We start from the raw sequence: 20,167 nt of genomic DNA on the forward strand, positions 1-20,167 counted from the left end.
ATTGCCAGGACAACAATTAAGGAGAGGACAGTCAGCCAAATGGCACATTCTTGGATCTCAGCAGCTGGCATTCTCTGAAGCCTGCCTCAGGGCCAAGGGAGATGAGACTTCAGAGAAAGCAAGCTGTTGTCCAGAAAGGGCACATCCCAGACAGCCTATAATGTCATCAGCCCAGAGATGCTGAGTAGAATGAGGAGTGAATGAGCAGCCTTAGCCCCGCTGGGCTTCATGGAGGAATCCTCCCTGCTGGGGAGCACAGAGCATAGACCGGGGAGAAAGGGAGCGAGAAAAGGGAGCGAGAGGGGCAGCAGAACTGAGGACTGGGCGTTTGCAGTGCAAATAGGCAATCAGGTTAGACTTGGGGTTTTATTTCACTAATTAATTAGGTATGTGAGCTTAGGAGAGTTTTTAAAGAGCCTCTGCAAATCATTAGAAAAAGACAATCAATCCAAGGGAGGGAAAATGGGCAAAGAATTTTGAACCAGTATTTTTCAGAAGAAACACAGATGGCAAAACAAAATTACAAAAAGATGTTCCATCTTTCTCGTAATTAGGGAAACAAAACTTAAAACAACCAGAACATGAGTGGAGAAACCGGTGATATCTGAGAAAATTTGCAGTTTAGTTAATAGCTTTGTCCCAATGTTAGTATCTTAGTTTTGATCACTGTATACAGTTATATAAGATGCTGAAGGAGGAGAAATCAGGGGAAGAGACAACGGGAACTCTGTATTTTCACAACTGTTCTATTAGCCTAAACTCATTCAAAATTAAAAGATAGGGAATTTCCCAGGTGGCCGAGTGCTTAGGACTCCAAACTTCCACTGCAGGGGGCCCAGGGTCAGGGACGTAAGATCCCACAAGCCTCACAGTGCAGCCAAACAATAATAACAATAATAAAATAAAAAGGTAAATAACAACTACTATAACAACCATGGGCTTCCCAGGTGGCGCTAGTGGTAAAGAATCCACCTGCCATGTCCAGGAGATATAAAAGATGTAGGTTCGATCCCCAAGTAAGGAAGATTCCCTGGAGGAGGGCATAGCAACCCACACTAGTATTCACGCCTGGAGAATCCCATGGACAGAGGAGCCTGGTGGGCTGCAGTCCATAGGATTGCAGAGAGTTGGACACAACTGAAGTAACTTACCAGGCACTCACACGCATAACAACCATAATAAAGATATCACTGTCATCCCAACACAGTGACAAAAATTATAAAGATGAATAAGACCCAGCATTGGGACTAGTGGTGCTGAGAAGCAGGCTGTCACACGTACTGGTGGTGGGAAGGTGATTTGATGCATTCTTTTTGGAGAGCACTTTGGCAGCTTCGATTAAAATTTCATGGTGTTTGCCTGCCCCTGGATCCAGGAATTTCACAGCTTGGTATTTATCAAAACCTTGCACTTGTATTCCAAGAGGCTTGTCCAGTGGTATTCACCGCGGTCCTATTTCTAATAACCAGGGACAACCCAAATGCCCAAGAGGAAAAGTTAAACGATATAGTTCATCTAGCCAAGAAATACTATACAGAGTGAGAAGAATGCACTCCATCCCCATGAACAAAAGTGAAGAGGTTTCCAAAGTCAAAAGTTACGATTTCATAGATGTGAAAGGAAAGCCCAATAAAGCCATACATTTCTCAGTGTACATATACAAATGTATGTGTGCGCATGCTAAGTTGCTTCAGTCGTGTCCGACTCTTTGCAACCCTATGGCTGTAACCCACCAGGCTCCTCTGTCCGTGGGGATTCTCCAGGCAAGAATACTGGAGTAGGTTGCCATTTTCTCCTCCAGAGGATCTTCCCAACCCAGGGATCAAGCTTGCATCTCTTATATCTCCTGCACTGGCAGGCGGGTTCTTTACAACTGGAGCCATCAGGATATTCCTACCCCAAAGTCAGGACAGTAGCCTCTTGACTAGTTGAACTTCCCACTGGAGAGGACACTGGTAAGGAGATTGGGGCAGGCAGGGATGGATGGGGTTGTGCCACAGGGGGCTTTTACTTTTGCTGCGTTCTCTGAATTTTTAACATGAAAACTCATGTATTTGTTGTGTATATTTTAATGATCACCTCCTCCAGGAGGCCTCCCTGACCACCCAAGATAACAATGAGGAAGGAGAGAAAGGCAGGGCCGGATCAGAGGGGACCTCAGAGACTTTGGAAAGGAATTCAGATTTCAACCTCAGGCAGGTGGAAAACCTCAGGAGGGTTTTAAGTGCTGGGCGTGGGATGCGGTGGGAGGGGAGGGATGGGGAAAGAGGAGGGGTGGTGGGAGGATGGCTCCACCAGCTCATCAAAGCCAACGTCAGTCTAAGTCTTGGCAGTGGTGGTTGTTGTTTAGTTGGTCAGTCGTGTCCAACACTGTTGCAACCCCATAGACTGTAGCCCACCAGGTTCCTCTGTCCATGGGCTTTCCCAGACAAGAATACTGGAATGGGTTATCATTTCCTCCTCCTGGGATCTTCCCGATGCAGAATCAAACCTGTGTCTCCTGTGTCTCTTGCATTGGCAGGCAGATTCTTTATCACTGAGCCACCAGGCAAGCAAGTCTTAGTAGAACAGGAAGAACCTGTTCTTATGGCATCTGGTCCCATCCCTTCATGGCAAATAGATAGGGAAATACTGGAAACAGTGAGAGACTTTATTTGGAGGGGGCTCCAAAATCACTGCAGATGGTAACTGCAGCCACAAAATCAAAAGACACTTGCTCCTTGAAAGAAAAGCTATGACCAGCCTAGACAGCATATTAAAAAGCAGAGACATCACTTTGCCAACAAAGGTCTGTCTAGTCAAAGCTTTGGTTTTCCCAGTAGTCATGAATGGATGTGAATTGAACTATAAAGAAAGCTGAGTGCCGAAGAATTGATGCTTTTGAACTGTGGTGTTGGAGAAGGCTCTTGAGAGTCCCTTGGACTGCAAGGAGATCCAACCAGTCAGTCCTAAAGGAAATCAGTCCTGAATATTCATTGGAAGGACTGATGCTGAAGCTGAAACTCCAATACTTTGGCCACTTGATCCGAAGAACTGACTCATTGGAAAAGATTCTAATCCTTGGAAAGATTGAAGGCAGGAGGAGAAGGGGACAAGAGAGGATGAGATGGTTGGATGGCATCACTGACTCGATGGACATGAGTTTGAGCAAGCTCTGGTAGTTGGTGGAGGACAGGGAGGCCTGGTGTGCTGCAGTCTATGGGGTCACAAAGAGTTGGACATGACTGACTGAACTGACTGTTTTTCACTCATTTTCTTTTTACTAAACTTCTTAAGATTTTGGCCCCTTCTTCTTTCCTCACTTAGTGAGATTTGCCATCCTTAGATAAATCCAGTGGGACTTTATTGCTGGTCCAGCCTGCTCTTCCTGAGTGGCCTTTGGGCATGGCTGCATCTTCCATCACTTTGGCTGCACGTGACTTCCTGAGGCTGGATTCCCCAGGCTGAACACACAAAAAAGCTTTCAGGACTCTCTCACTCTTCTTTCTTTCCCACAAGTCCAGTCTCACGAGTTGCAAATGGTTAACTGCAACTCCCTTGGGTGGAGAAGTGGGGGTCATAGGTTCGGAACAGGCTACAGAGAGGGCAGGGGGAGGGTCAGCCAGCGATTCAGGCCCCTTCCGATCTCTCCCTTCTTGTTTCTGTTTCCCTTGGAGGGACTGTCTCCATGAGGCTGGAAACCCTGGCCACCTGAGCAGATGCGAGCCTGTTCCTCTGGTTTCAACTAGAAAGAGCCTGCAGGTCAACTCTGCTTGGATCAGGTGCCCAGTTGCAGGACCAGAGGGGTGGACACCATCACAGGGGCTCCTGATCAGAACCACATGGTTCCCATGGACAAAAGGGGTATTTCTCCTAAAGAAGAGGACATCCTCATCCTAGAAAAAAGGTGAGTCTAAAGCAGACAGAACAGGGGTGTCCACATCACCCCATGTTCTGATCATGTGCTGCCCTTGGTGTGCATGAGGGCTGGCTCCTTAGCAGCAGGAAGACCTTGGGAGACCTGGCTGGTCTCTCCAGCTGTTCTTGTTGTTACCTTCTTTACCCAGATGCTGCCATCCACAGCCGGTGCCCAGAACACACTGGCTCCCAACTTCAGCAGCCCCTCCACAGGGCACCAAGGACCCTGAATGCTGACAAATTTGACTTTTTCCAGCAATCAGCCCTACATGAAGAAAGTTATTAAAAAATTTTTTAAAAATTTTATCCACTTAATTTATTTTTATTTATTTTTGGCTGCACTGGGTCTTCTTTGCTGTGCACAAGCTTTCTCTATTTGTTGTGAGCCAGGTACTCTGGCTTCTCATTGCGGTGGCTTCTCTTGTTGCGGAGCACGGGCTTTGGGGTGCATGAACTTCAGAAGTCGTGGTGCATGGGCTTAGCTGTCCCATGGAACGTGGGATCTTCCTGGACCAGGGATCAAACCCATGTCCCCTGCCCTGGCAGGCCAATTCTTTACTACTGAGCCACCAGAGAAGTCTGAAAGTTATTTTCTATTGTAAAATGTCTGATTTGGAAGGTCGATTGTCTCAGAGAATATATCATTTGTATACAAAACATGGGCCCACATTTTCCTCCAGCATGCTTCTTTTCAAAGGGTCGAATTTTTTTAGAGCTAAGCAATCCCCAGAGGGTCTTTTCTTTCCCTCATTTTACAAATGAGGCAACAGGTACAGAGAAGTCAAGTGTTTTACCCAGTAATGCCAGCTAGTTAGCAGCATCAGCCATAAGGAATCCTAAAAATTAATCAACAATCAGGGTTTCCATCTGATGTTTGCAAACTATTTAAGAAAAATATGGTAACAAAAACTTTTTAACAGGTATGCCTTTTTAAGGCTTAAGTTTAAGCCATAAGTTGGGGGGGGGGGTGGATTTAGCTACATGAATATTAAATTGAAGTTTTCTCTTTTGTGCATTCATCTACAAAATGTTTTATCTTTTACATCAAATAGTAATGAACCTTGGCTTCATGTTTCTCTGCCCTTCACCTCTACCTCTGGAATCTGAAGCAAACACTTCAGGGTACCAAGGGAATTAGGACAGAAGAATTCTTTGTAAAGGAGTTACTTTAGTCATTGGGCACTCTGGTTTACCTAGTTTGAATATTCACGTGCGTCTTCCTTAAAGAGACAAGCACTCCTATAGTTATCAAGTTTGGTACAATTTTTTTTCTTTAGCCTGTTCATAATTTTGATTCCACATCCCAAACCCAAAAAGTAATTGGCCCTAACTTACCAGAAGAAAGCAGTTATTGTTGATGAACATGCAAAGCACGCTGGTCCTGAGATGCTATTGTGGAGCACAAAAGCCCCTCTGTGACTTTGTGAGAGCTGGTCCCCCACATCACACAGCAAGAAAAAGGGCACGCACTGTGCTCACGCTCTGTTTAACCCTCCTGAATTTGTAAACAACTGAAACATAACACAAACAAGTAGTTTCTTTTTTTAGCTCGCTCATGTTTTTAACTCAATAAAGTGTTTGTTAATTAACTTCAGGAGCTTTTCTTTTTTTTAACCCCAGATTATCCCGGCATTTGAATGGACTCCACTGGCTGGTCTGAATGGGATGGTTTCTTTGCATATGGGCTGACTTCTGTGTATAGCAGTACTGTGTAGGTCCTTATAGCAGTCAGGTTAGACTGGGATTATGGTGCAATAACAAAGGATACCCAAATCTCAATGGTTTGACAGAAGTTCGCCTTCCTCTCATGTTATGTGTCCTGTGAGGATCAGGACGGGGCTTGGAGCTCATGGTAATTACTCAGGGGCCCTGCCTGAAGGATCCATCTTACCTGTGCTTCCACACTCGCCTCAGCGGACAGAGAGAACTCCCGAGGGACTCACACAAGCAATCAAATGCTCCAGCCCAGAAGCGACACCCGTCACTACTCGCTGGTCTGAACTGGTCACACCAGGAAGTCCAGTGCCCTGTGGCTCACCAGGCCTCAGCATATACACACACGCCATTCACAAGAATCCCACCTTCAGACTGTGTCCAGGGAAGAAACCTCTCTAAGGAGAAAGTGAAAGTGTTAGTCACCCAATCACTGATTCTTTGCGACCCCATGGACTGTAGCCCATCAGGCGCCTCTGTCCATGCACTCTCCAAGGCAAGAATACTGGAGTGCGTTGCATTTCCTTCTTCAGGAGATCTTCCCGACCCGGGGATCGAACCCAGGTCCCTTGCGTTGCAGGCAGATTCTTTACCTTCTGAGCCACCAGAGGGGCCAGTGCCAAATCAGCCGGTCAAACACTTAAGTATCAAGTATGAGCAAGGCCTGGATGGGACTAAGGAATAAAGACAACCAAAGTCATAGAAATTTTTCACCTAGTTTTTCTTGTTGCTGGTTTGTTCTGGCCGTGCTTCATGGCTTATAGGATCTTAGTTTCTCAAGCAGGGATGCAACCCAGGCCCCTGGCAGCAGAAGCACAGAGTCTTAACCACAGACCGCCAAGAAATTTCAAATTTTCACCTAATTTTTTGGTATGTGAGTATATCTCATTTTTTTCAAAAATTGACATGTTCCTCCATGGAGGAAAAAAAGTCAGAGGTGCTTCTGATATCTCCCAGGTAGAACCCAGCAATGCTATTACATGTCTTACAACACACAGGACAAGCCCCATGACAAAACTTGTTGTCTAGAGTTCTTCCAGGCACATAAATCTGAGTTCAGGTCTCATATCTCCCCTCTGAGACTACTTAGGATCATGGGATAAGGTCCTGGATAGACCCTAAAGTTGCCATGGTTGAGAAGTCCTGTATTAGAGTAAAGCCAAATGCACACTCGGAAAACACAAAACAAAACAAATCCCCAAACCAAAACGAGCAGAAGTCTGCCTTGAGTTCAAGCCCTGCCTGTTGGATTCGGGGGGTGGTTGTGGTTCCAGCTGCTGAAGTCACATGGAAGCGTCCATGAGACGGGCTGGCAGCCAGGCCCTGCATGCAGGGGTGACCCAGATCAGGAATCTGACCGGGGCTTACAAGGGGCCTTGATTCTCTGAATGCCCATTAGCACCTTTTCCCCAGCAGCGGCAACCAGATGATGTCAGATGTTCCCGGGGGTGAAAGCTCCCCCAGCAGAGACTCTGCTTTAATACGATGTTCAAGTTTGCCTAGGGTACCATTCTAGTTGTGCTGCAGAGGGCCAAAGCCTCACAAAGCACTAGAGGGCCTGATTTTTAAACCCAGCTCTGCCATTAAATCACTCACTGCCTTTCCTTTTGGGGCCTCTGCTTCTGTATCTGTTAGGTGAGAGGATCAAACAGGGCAATTCCTAAAGTCTGTTCAGAGCTTCCTACTGTTCTAGGGCTTGGCTTCTGGAATTTTTCTTTCCAATTAATACTGTGCCAGTCATAGCCTCACCCTCTCCAAAGAAACAGTGGAGTATTTCTTTCTTTCTTTTTTTCTTTTTTTAAAAGAGGAGTTGTTTTGATAGTAGAGGGATAGTAATTTTATTTATTTACTTATTTATTATTTTGTCCACGCCACTCAGCATGCAGGATTTTCATTCCCCCACCAGGGATTGAACCTGGGCCCTTGGCAGTGAGAGCCTGGAGTCCTAACCTCTGGACAGCCAGGGAATTCCCAGAGTGAGGATTTTGGCTGCACAGTGACACAGACCAGGTGACAGGAGCCATCTGGACTGATGAAGGGACCGAAGAATGTGAAGGGCGGCAGCCCTGGAGTAAACAGGAGGGGCTGGGGAGAGGCACTGGCAGGGGAGGTTCTGAATCCACCAAAAGGCATCTTCCGGGCTGACCCCACACTGAAAAGTTATCTGTGATCCAAGGAATAAGAAGAGGTGGGCAAGAGCTGCTGAACGGTTTTTGGAGGAGAAGTCAGGAGAAACAGCATGCAAAGTACACAGAGAAAAGAGCAGTGTACCAAGAAAGGGAGGGAATTGTGTGTGTGTGTGTGTGTGTGTGTGTGTGTGTGTGTGTGTGACTCTGTTGTATCCTTGCTAATGGCAAGAGAAACTGAACCATTTCAATTCAGCTTGAATCTGCTACAAGCTTTTAAAAAAAAAATGATCACAGGATTATTAGGTTTGCTGGTCTCTTAAAGGCCTCTTGACCTTGTTCAGCTGTAATCAAAAGACAGGGGCAAGAGGAGAGAGGAGAGAGAAGCCCCCTTGCTCTTTACCATCCACATTTTCTCCTGGTCCATCTCAGAATCCAATAAAGCCTGACAGTGAACTTGAAAGGGAGTGAGAGGTATTTAATAAAGAACTGTTCTGTCTAAACAATGATTCAGGAATTTTTGGAAGCTGGGAGAAACAGGCTGAAGGGCTTTTCCACTCCAGGTCCCCTAAAGAGGGTTTATGCGTGTCTTTTATTTGTCTTAGTTTTGAACCTGCTTTTTTTTTTTTTTTCAGCCACATCAACACTTTGCTGATAAACTGAACTCTCAGGCTTTGCTGTATCCCACAGTCTGCCCCTGTTTCTCACCCAGTTCCTCTTTTATTCATCCAGTGTGCCAATCCCTCATCATCTGTTTATGAAGAACCTACTGTGTGTCGAGTACTGTATTATAGGCTGAGTATACAAAGGTGAACGAGATACAGTTCAGGCCTTCCAGGCATCACACTCAGATGGATAGGTACGTAAACAATCACCCCACAGTGTGGTAAGTGAGTCTCTCGGGGTAACACCTGGCCTTAAAAGGCAGGTCTCAGGTGAGCCTTCTGAGGAGGGAGCACTGGGGCTAAGTTTTGAAGGGCAAATAGAAGCTATTTGGGCACTAAAGAGAGAATGATCTAGGATTATGAAAGGTTTGAAAGCAAGAGAATTTGGTGATCCATTGATGTGTAAAGTTATATTCACATTGAATATAATGTGATTGGATAGTAGTGTTCAGTGAGGACCCAGGCCATGTCTGCCAAGCCAAGGCAGTGTGTGTCTGTTTCAAAGCACATTATTGAATATACAGTATTGATTTACTAACACTGAGCTCACAGCCAACAGGGTCTTCCCAGGTGGTGCTGGCGGTCAAGAACCTGCCTGCCAGTGCAGGAAGCCTAAGAGATGCGGGTTTGATCCCTGGGTTAGGAAGAGCCTCTGAGGAGGGCGTGGCAATCTATTCCAGTATTCTCACTTGGAGAGTTCCATGAACAGAGCAGCTGGAGGGCTACAGTCCATTGGGTCACAAAGAGTCAGACACGACTGAAGCAACTTAGCACGCACACACGCACGCACAGCCAACAGCCTGTAATGAGTGCCTGCTAATGCTTTCCTAATGCATGTATTTTCTCCATGAGGCACATCACACCCTTCTCATGCAGAGAAACATTAGAGCCATTTAAACAGCAAAATCACCAGCAAAACCCACAAAACCACAGGAACTTGCTTACAGTGTGAGACACTTGCTTACAGTGTGAGAGCTGAAAACAGAGGAGTGATGCCTTGCTGGACCTCAGCTGGGAATGCACGAGGTTGGACCAATCACATTTTTTGCACCGCTGCGCATACACACAAATGACTGCAGAAGTGCCATGGGTATGGGAGAGTATACAAATACATTTTAGGGAGTAGAAAATTCACAGATAGCGAGTCATAAACAATGAGGATCATGTGTATTTCAGAAACATAAATACAAACCTTAAATTCTCACCACTGCCAACGAGCATTGCATTCAGTAGAATATTTTGATTTGGGGCTTCCCTGGTGATCCCGTGGTTAAGAATTCACCTTGCAAAGCAAGGGACACAGGTTCGATCCCTGGTCCAGGAAGATCCTCACATGCCATGGAGCAACTAAGCCTGTGCACCACAACTACTCAGCTCATGTGTCACAACTACTGAAGCCTGCCTGCCTAGAGCCCATGCTCTGCAACAAGAGAAGCCACTGCAATGAGAAGCCCGCACACCACAACGAAGAGTAGCCCCCACTCGCCGAAACTAGAGAAAGCTTCTGGGCAGCAACGAAGACCCACCACAGCCAAAAATAAACAAATAAATAAAGTTTGAGAAGTAACAGGAAAACAACCCCAAGGGGAGTAAAAGAATATTTTGATTTCTCCTAGAATGCACGAGAAAGGCATACGTGAGTTTGGAGCTACCGATTGATTTAAGACTAAAGATCTGAGACCCCTTACGCACTGCTGGTGGGGATATAAACTGATGCAGTCACCATGGAAAACAGGATGAAACCTCCTTGAAAAATTAAAAGTAGAATTGCCATATGGTTCAAGGATTTAACTTCTGGGTATTCACCCAAAGAAAACAAACATACTAATTTGAAAAGATACATGCACACCAGGGCTTCCCAGGTGGCGCTAGTGGTAAGAACCTGCCTGCCAGTGCAGGAGACAGAAGAGACGTGGGTTTGATCCCTGGGTTGAGAAGATCCCCTGGAGGAAGGCATGGCAACCCTGTCCAGCATTCATGCCTGGACAATCCCATGGACAAAGGGGCCTGGAGGGCTACAGTCCACGGGGTCACAAAAGAGTCATACACAACTGAAGTAACTTAGCATGCACGCAGCATATCCACACCAGTGTTCATTGCAGCATTATTTAAATAGCCAGGCTCAGACGGTAGAGAATCTGCCACAACTCAGGAGACCTGGGTTCAATCCCTGAGTCAGGAAGTTCCCCTGGAGAAGGGAATGGCAACCCACTCCAGTACCCTACACCAGAGAATTCAGTCCTGGAGGGCTACAGTCTGTGGGGTCACAGAGAGTTGGACTCAGTCGTGACCACTACACATGTGACATGACAAGATACGGAAGCAACCTAAGTGTCCACTGATAGATGAATGGATAAAGAAGACATGCTGTGTGTGTACTTATATATATACATGCGTATATGTAAAATGGGATATTACTCGTCCATAAAAAGTAAAATAGGATCTAGTCCTATGTGACAACATGGATGAATCTGGAGGGCATTCTGCTGAATGAAATAAGTCAGAGAAATAAAAATACTGTATGATCTCACTTGTATGTGAACTCTCAAAAACAAACATAAAACAGAAACAGACTCAGACAGGGAGAAAAAAATGGGTGGTTGTCAGAGTGGAGGGGTGTGACGTTGGCAAAATAGGTGAAGGGGATAGAGAGGTACAAACCTCCAGCTGTAAAGTAAATAAGCCACGAGGATGTAACCTACAGCATGAGGAATATGGTCAGTGATATCCTAATGACTTTGTATGGGGACAGATGGTTATTAGACTTATATGGTGATCATTTCACACATATGCAAAGTCGAATCACTGTGTATTGCACCTGGAGCTAACATAATAATGTCCATCAACTGGATTTCAATTAAAAAAAAAAAGACTAAAAATCTGGGAACTCATAGAAAGCTACATTACACTGAAGCAGTGTTTAAAACAGACCATCCTGAGTCATTCTAGAAGGAAAGCCAGCCAGAGGGTGACTTACAGCTCACTCCGTGATGCCAGGGAAGCCAGACTACTGAACTGGCAGACTCATTTCCGACTGGAGCAAAGCAAAGTACGTCAGAACCCCAGGGAGCTCTCTGTCCTGTCAGCTGCCAGCAACTACACTGTATTGGTCTACGGAGGAGCATCAGAAAATCATGGTGTCTTGAGTTGCCACTTGCTGACATAAATGCAGCAGGCTTTGCCCAGCACTGTGTTACAAGAACAGCCTAGGCAGCCAGTGCTTCAGAATTTTCCAGAACCAGTGATCAATAAGTTCCTTAAGCTGCTAAATCCCAGAGAACCTCTGGGGCAAGGATTTACTTGAAATGCTAGACATGCGACAGAAGTTTCATTTAATATTTAAAAGGATAGGTCGTCTCTTTTATAGGAACAAAAGAAGTTTCAGAACACAGTTCCCTCAGAGTCTCATCTCGTGGCTGTCCCACTGAATTCATGGGGACTTCCCTTGATCAAAAAATCATAATGCTTAGAATTTTATTTTTAATGATACTTCATGTATTTGGTTGCCCTGAGCCTTCATTCCTGCGCGTGGGCTTTCTCTAGTTGGGGTACAGGGGCCCTAAGGGACACGGGCTTCAGTCGTTGCGGTGCACAGGTTGGCTGTTCCACAGCATGTGGGATCTTCCCAGACCTGGGCTTGAACCCCTGTCCCCTGCATTGGCAGAGGGATTCTTATTGACTGTACCACCAGTGAAGTCCTAGAGTTTTATTTTTAAGTAAATGTTTTATTTTTAAATAATGTATGCCATAAACTGCCTGGGTGGTACCTAACACCAAAAGTTTTTTGTTTTGTTTTTTGCATGTTTCCAAGTTTGTTTGAATTTAATTTTAAAAGGTGGATTTTATTTTCAGAGTAGTTTTAGGTTCAAATAAAACTGAGTAGAAAATACAGTTTCCACAAACTTCCTGCCCTCTCCCACACACAGCCTCACCCACCATCAACATCAGGCATCAGAGTGGTAACTCTGTTACGATCCATGAGACCTATATTGATACATCATTACCGCCCAAAGTCCACAGTTTACATTAGAGCTTTTAAAATATATATATATATATTTATTATTTTTGGTTGCACTGGGTCTTTTTTGCTGTGCACGGACTTTCTCTAGTTACAATGAGCCGTGGCTACTCTTCCTTGTGGTCTGAGGGTTTTTCATTGGTGGCTTCTCTTGCTGTGCAGCACAGGCTCTAGGCGCATGGGCTTAGGAGCCGTGGTGCTCAGGCATTTGGGATCTTCCTGGACCAAGGGTGGAACCCATGCCCCCTGTATTGACAGGTGGATTCTTATCCATTGTACCATCAGGGAAGTCTTACATTAGAGTCTACTCTTGGCGTTGTACTTTCTGTGAATTTTGACAAATGTATGATGACCTGAATTTACCATTAAAACATCATACAGAATAATCTTACTGCCCTAAAAATCCTCCTTGCCCCACTTCTTCCCCCTCAATCCCTGACAACTATTGACCTTTTTACTATCTCTACAGGTTTGTTTTTTCCAGAATGCCATATAGTGGGGATCACACAGTATGTATCTTTTTCAGATTGGTTAGCCCTCTTTGTATAAGATCAATATTGATTAATAAGTCACCTGCAAATCACTATACTGAGAGCACCTTATAATCCTGGTTGTCACTGAATTCCCCACAGAAAGGAGGCATATAAGTGTTTGTTGCAAGTATAAACAACCTCCTTCTCTGATTAAAAAAAAATAGGGCATTAATAATAGTACTCAGACTTGGTATTAGTTAGAAAAAGAAGTGATAATGATATTGACTCTGAACCAAGAACAGCTTATAAACAATAAAGTCAAGTACAACCTCCAGCCTGTAGGCAGTGAGATGTGACTCAGATCTCAATATTTTGGTAACTTAGAATTCTTATTTTTTCCAGTTTTATTAAGATATAATGGACAGACTGCACAGTATAAGTTTAAAGTGTACAGCACAGATACTTCACTGGTGGGGCCAGTGGTTAAGAATCTGCTTTCCAATGCAGGGGATATGCCAGGTTTGATTCCTGGTTGGGGAATTAAGATCCCACATGCTGTGGGGCAACTAAGCCTGAGTGTTGCAACAAGAGAAGCTATGTACCACAATGAAGACCCAGGGGAGCCAAAATAAAAAAAATTTTTAAATATGTACACATATATAGATAGATAGAGGAATGATTACAACTATAAGTTTAGTTACAAAAAAAGTCTTTTTCCTTGCAGTGAATTTTCAAACATACCAGGCAATAGTGTTAACTACAGTCATCAGGTTGTACATTACTTCTACAGAATTCTGACTACATCTTCCACAGAGTGGGATTTTGCCAGTGATGGCACAGTTTAAGTGAAAGTTAATGCTCAACTTGGTTTCAAGTCCTATATTTGGGGCACCCCTCTGAGAACTTCCCAAATCACCTGACACTCCCCGAGGTGGGGAGATCCAGTATGACTGAGCAAAGCCAAATATAAGGAGAGGCTGACCTCATGGATCTGTTATGCCTCGTCCCTATTTCTGGGGCCCAGGATCATCCTCACTTTTTTGACAATAGATCTACTCCGCTGAGTCACACGTAACTGAAACCCTCATCTGCAGTTTGTCCTGCTTCTTGTTGGAATTCAGAAAACCTAAACAAGGGGCAATATTCTCAGCAGGTAATAGAGGGAAGGAGAGGTGGATAAGAAGCACTCAGGAAATATAAAGACAGAAAGGAAAATACGGGCCTAAGCAATAATTACTGAGTCCTAAGTCTAGAGAAATTAAGGCACAGATCGGCCTCCCTTTATATAATCGTGGTGTTTATAAATCTGCCTGTAGATCAACTCACATTTCAAATGCAACAGGGAACTGACATTGAGCAGAGTTTGGATGTGGTTCCTTTTGTATGGTGGAGCATTTGTCTGTAATGTTAATAACTAATTTTCTAATCTAGTTTATAGATACCATAGATATTCCCCTACGGTGGCTTTGAGAGAAGATGTAGGTGTCTCATCAAAGCATCTTGCCTAGGAAATTCCCTGGTGGTCTAGCGGTTGGGATTCGGTGCTTTCACTGCCGTGGACCCGTGTTAAATACTGTAAGGTGCATGACACAGTTACAAACAAACAAAAGCCTTGCTGAGCACACAATTAGACAGAACAAATGCCCTCCTGGTTGTCCAGATACTCTGCCAGGTTGGAAATATCCCTTTCAGTTGGAATGATTAGGGGAGGCTTTGGTAAAATTTGAACTAGGGTTTGAAAGTTAGGTAGGATATTGGTGGATGGAGAAAGAGTAAGGACTTTGCAGGCAGAGGAGAACCCCAGAGGAGGGTAAAAGTTCAGTCAGGCAACCTCAGTTGGCCATAGAGTAGATGAGAGAGAAAACGAGAGGACAGAGGCTCAGACGATGTGCTGGGGGGCGGAGTAGGGGCTGGGGAAGGGAATGAACAAGAATTTAAGGAGTTTCACTTACGGAGCAGTTAGAAGCTTTTAGGCAGGGTGGGCTGACATAGAAAGAAACAGAGAAGGGAGACCAGTAAGGCCACTACATATTCAGAACCACGAAAATGGTCTTTAGGGTAAAGGTGGCAGTTAGAACAACCAAAGGGTCAATTCTAGAGACTCAGAACTTAAAAAATTGGCTCCCATCTACACCATCCACTCAGTGCTCCCAGTATATATTAATTAAACCCCTGTGAATAAACAATCTTTAGCTACTTTCTTTTTGTATTCATCTACAACACACAAGGACTTCCCAGGTGGCACGAGTGGTAAAGAACTCACCTGCCAGTGCAGGAGACGTAAGAGACATGGGTTCAATCCCTGGGTTGGGAAGATCCCCTGGAGGAGGGTATGGCAACCCACTCCACAATTCTTCCCTGGAAAATCCCATGGACAGAGGAGCCTGGTGGGCTACAGTCCACAGGGTCGCAAAAAGTCGGCCACGACTGAAGTGACTTAGCACATAACACACAACAGTTTTGAAAAATTGTGACCTATGCAAATAAAAGCTTTAAGACAAATTCCTGTCTTTTTAGTACACGACAGCGGTCCCCAAGCTCTTATGCATTTAAAGCCTCCCACTGACTGTCAGGGCTTAAATTAGATGTTGGGGAGACCAGCTAAGGACAAAGCCTAGAGATTGGCTGACTGAGAGGATGAAAGCCTCTGCTGCTAAGTCACTTCAGTCGTGTCCGACTCTGTGCGACCCCATAGATGGCAGCCCACCAGGCTTCCCCGTCCCTGAGATTCTCCAGGCAAGAACACTCTGGTCAGTTTCAATCTGAAGCAGTGTTATCCAGGTGAGAATCTCCAGCAGGAACTTAGAAATCCAGATCTCAAACTCTATACAGTGTAACAGTGTTTGACAAACAAGATAAAAATAACTTTATAGGTGAAAATGTTTTCTAACGCGGTAAGTGAAACTTCATCTAATTTAAGATTTTATTCTTAGGGTGAAGATAATAGATGTGAATGATCCTTGTTAAAACAAAAAACCCCAAACCCTTCAAAACCTTGCACTACCTTATTACTACTAAGTTAGCCTTAACTCAGTTGTAAGTCTTAGCAAATTGAAGTAGATTTGCCAAGAATTCACCTTGATCAAAAACAAAACAAAAAGGTGAAAAGAAAGCAGGTCGAAAGAAAGCAGATCCAAGGAAACTGATCTGCAACAAGGGGAATCATTTCGGGAAATTCAGGGGAGAGTCAGGGTGCCAGCGATAAGAGGGGCAAGTCCGGGGAGGTTTTGAGGTCTGGGGTGGACTGGAGGGATGGCCATATGGAAACTTGCCCAGAACGTTCCCGAGACAGGACATCACTCCAAGACGTCAGGGGGATAAAAGAGGCAGCGGACCTGGGGGCGGAGCACCCAGCCCCTTCTCGACCCAGGGAGCAACCAAGCCATCCTCCCAAGGGAGGAGACCCCTCAAACAAGACAAAGGCTCCAACCGCGACAGGAGACCCGGAGTGCGCGTGCGCCAAGGGGCGCGCGTGCGCGTTGCGGTCAGCGCCGCGGCCCAAGTCGTGGGAGGAGGGGAGACCCTGGACGGGAAGCGCCGAGAGGAGAGAGCGGGGAGGCGGGGAAGGGCCGAACCTTGGGGCGCTCGCGCGCGCCCACTGGTGGCCGGAGGAGAATACGCCCACCGAGGCCTCACGGCCCGCCCCTCCCCTGGGAAGGCTCGCGCTCCCGCGGCTCGCGCCTGCGCCGCCCGCCGGCCGCCGGAGCGCGCCCTCTCCGCTCGTGCGCGCGCTCGCAATCTCCGCCACCCACCAGCTCAGGCACCAGCAGCAGCGCCGCCGCCGCCGCCGCCCACCTTCTGCCGCCGCCACCACAGCCACTTTCTCCTCTGCCTCCCTCTACTGTCCTCGCCCTCTGTCGACTATCAGGTAAGTGCGAGGCTCCGAAATCTGCCTCCCGGTCCGCCCGGCTGCACCTGCATACCGCCGCCCCTCTCCTCAGAGATGGGTTTCATGAGGTGGGCATTGGTCGGGGGCAACGGCGGCGGCCGCTCCTTGCGCCCTCTGCGCTCCAGCGCTGGGATTGGGGTGACTTGGAAAAGGGATCTATGCAAGGGATGCACGCGCGCGTGTGTGTATGTCCTGTGTGCGTGTGTGTGGGGGGGTGTCTACAAGACCCGCTTCACGCGGACCCGGCAGAGGTTGTGCCCACAGGGTGGGGCGCGGATGGCGGTGATCTGGGGGAGGGGGCTGCTATGCACGCTCGAACACCGTCTTTTGCCGCAATGGGCGTGTGATTCTGTGGGGGGGGGGGTGGAGAGGGGTCCAATGACGACCCCCGAAACCTAACCTGTAATCCAATTTCCCTGCCTCGGTTTGCAGACAAGGTATTGATCGGTTTCTAGAAAAGATGACTCCCTGCCTGCCCCTCCCTATCCCTCCCCGGCCCTGATTTCAGCCGGGCTTTCGCGGCCCTTGGTTTAAGGCGGTGGCCCACCCTCTTCTCGTTTTCCTCCTTCAGAAACCCGCAGGGGACATTTGGGGGCTGGGAGTGAAATCGGGGAGATGGGGAGGGGTCTTGGCGCTGTCACTTTAGTTGCCCTTCCCCCTGCGCGCGCCTGGCACCGAGACGCGAGCAGCGCAGTGCCCGAGAGAACGTAGTGCCCGGATCCCAATGTGGAGGCTCAACAAGGCAGGGGTCACCTGGACTTGGGATATGGAAGGACTTCGCAGCTGCAGATCCCGGCTCGAGGGTGCGCACAGCCGCAGCCCCGCACAGACCCGCTCAGGGGCGGCAGGTGCATTTCGGGGCGGGCCCCTTTCTCTGCGCTCTGCGCCGGGAGTCCGGCGTGTGCGCTCCCTGCCGGAGACGCGGGGCTGGCGCGCAGGGCTCGCCCCTCACTGCGGCAGTGGGTGTGGACCCGGGTGGGCGAGGAGGGGGAGGGTAGGCTGTGCCTCCTCCCACTTCCACCCCTGCTTTTTTCCCCTCCGATCGCGAGGTGCCATCTTTTTGCGGTGTGTCACGTCTTTAGAGTGCCATGCCAAGCCGGATGGCTGAGCTCAGGAGGACAGGGCGGGGACTGTCATTAAGGGGAGGGGGAGCAATTAGCGCTGAAATCTTGGCATTTTGTTGCCCGAGTACCGGGGTCGTTCACCCGAGATCTTCCTCGGGGGCTTGACTGCTTTGTGTGTAGGGCTTACGTGATCTGTGTTGCCAGCCCTGATTTTTGGCTTTTATTCTATGAAGGTGTTTAACCACAGCTCCCGCCCCTCCCCCCGCTTTTTGCCCCTCATTTCCGAGCCCTTTGTTAGATCTCGGAGCTCGCCGGGGTCGAGGAACTCTAGTCCTCCCGGGGGGCACGCATGGGCCGGGCGTGACCCCGCGCAGCCCTCTCCCAGAACCGGGGCGCGCGCCAGAAAGCCTCCGAGGGGCCGAAGGGGTGGGATCCGAGGTCCCTGCGCGCCTCGCCGGTGGCCGCAGAGGAACGATGCCCCTCCCCACACCTGGAGCGTCCGCGGGCCACGCCCCACCAGGCTGCACACCAAGGAGCACCGGCGACCCCCGGTGGGAGCTCGAAGGCGGGGCGCCTCTTCGCTTCACGCCCTGTTGCTTCGCCAGGAGGGAGATTGTGAGGAGGGGGCAAGAGGTCTTCTCGGGTGCTGCGGGCCACACCCATTTTATTAAAAGGACTAGAGGGGGGTCAGGGGGGAGGTTGTCAAGGAGACCACAAGAGCCGGGGAAATAGACCTTGGGGCGTTGCCCCGCCCCTTCCGAACAGAGATTGAGAGCCTGGGATAGGCAGGACCAGGCCCCCGGCCCCGGCTCCTGGGGGATGATGGAGGGAGACCTCCCCCGCAAGCCCTGAACCCATGGCTCTTATTGGACTCCGGTGGCTGAAGCCACCCAGATAGACATCTCTCGTGTTTTTATTATTGTAGTCGAATTTTATTTTAGAACTGTGCGGTATTTTCGCTTAAGAGTCCGAGTTCGCCGCCGCCTTGAAACCGGGAGGTGAGGATGGGGGAGGGGGCATAGGGGGAGGGGGGAGGGGATAGAGAGGCGAGTTCGGGCCCTGGCGAACATATCTGAGCCTCGCCTGCCTTCCATTTGCCGGATCCTGGACGGCTTTCTGGTTAATTCTATCGCTGGAAACTGGTGCGAGGGCGCAGTTCTGAGAAGGGTGAGCATTTTAGGGGCCAAATTGTCTTCTCGAGCCACGCAGATTTATCTGAATAGGCGCGGAATGACTCGGTTGGGGATGAGAGTCTGCCCGCGCCAGGCCGAACCTTCCCGTGGCTTCAAGATCGAATCTGGTTTGGAGAGGTTCAAGGATCAATTCGAGCATCATCGCCGCCAATAGAGCTGGAGGAGAGATTCTGATACCAGACAGAGCGAGGGTCTCGGAGGGGCCCTAGGAACGGGGAGCCCGCGGCCACCGCTGCCCATGATGGACCTGGGGCAGAGAAGTCATCTCCTGTCGGTTGGGGGGAAAAGAGCCGGCAGAGGCGAGTGTCTTTAGCCCAGTGCTAGAAACAAAGTGCAGTACAGGCTTCCGCGTTTTTACTCTGTTTTGCGGTGTTTTGGCGATTTGATGGGCCTCTGGGGTCTGCAAGGCCAGGAGGAGTTGTGAACAGGGGAATCCGGGGACCAGGAGATGGTCCTTCCTACGCTGATCCAGAAACTCCATCCCTGACTCTGGGCGCGCTTGCCTACCTGGGATCTCCAGGGATGCCCCGTTTGCGCCCACGCTCGACGCTGAAGCGCTGAGCCAGCCGCCGCATCAGGGTTTCCCGGCACCGATTCGAGGGCCATCGACTTCTGTCCCGGACTCTACTGCAGGTGGGAGCTGTTTTAAGTCCGGAAGACATGCTTGGCGTCAGGCACTCGGGACCATGGGCGGGTTTCTGGCTAGTATGGGTTGGGATGGTTGAGGGGACCTGTTGAGGGGACTGCCGGCCTGCCCCTCCGGGCCACTCGCCTTCAGGCTCAGCAGGACAGCTTCGGGTTTTTTCTGATCCTTGTCCCTCCAACTGACCTGTCCAACAACAAAAAGAGAAATGCCTTTCCTACCGTAATTAATTAAAGTATCATTTTGTGTTTTATGATGCTGCTTATGTTTGCCTGTATGTTTGCCCGGTAAGAATTGCCTTCCCATTCCTCCACCTCTAAACCTTCCCCTAAATAAATAGCACACCTCCTCCCAGCGACCACTCCAGAGTGACTCTTGAAGCTAATCAATTTCTTGACCAACAGTTGCTTCTATAACAGGTTATGTGTACTGCAATAACCTGGCTTGATTCTTGGGGTTCAACTTTGGACAGTTTGAGAGAGGCAC

The 20,167-nt window shown here is 48.2% G+C and overlaps 1 protein-coding gene across 18 annotated transcripts in view; it reads left to right on the forward strand.

Annotated features, from left to right (window-relative positions):
• Positions 1 to 16,626: 16,626 nt before the first annotated feature.
• The window catches only part of MAPT (microtubule associated protein tau), a 122,715-nt gene continuing 119,174 nt past the window's right edge, over positions 16,627 to 20,167 (forward strand). For all 18 annotated transcript variants that reach the window (XM_027974371.3, XM_027974373.3, XM_027974377.3 and 15 more), the window contains exon 1: positions 16,627 to 16,760. The gene's annotated coding sequence lies outside the window, so the exon portion shown is untranslated. The remainder of the gene's footprint in view (positions 16,761 to 20,167) is intronic.

This window comes from Ovis aries, chromosome 11 (genome assembly GCF_016772045.2).
Source record: "Ovis aries strain OAR_USU_Benz2616 breed Rambouillet chromosome 11, ARS-UI_Ramb_v3.0, whole genome shotgun sequence".
Taxonomy (NCBI): domain Eukaryota; kingdom Metazoa; phylum Chordata; class Mammalia; order Artiodactyla; family Bovidae; genus Ovis; species Ovis aries.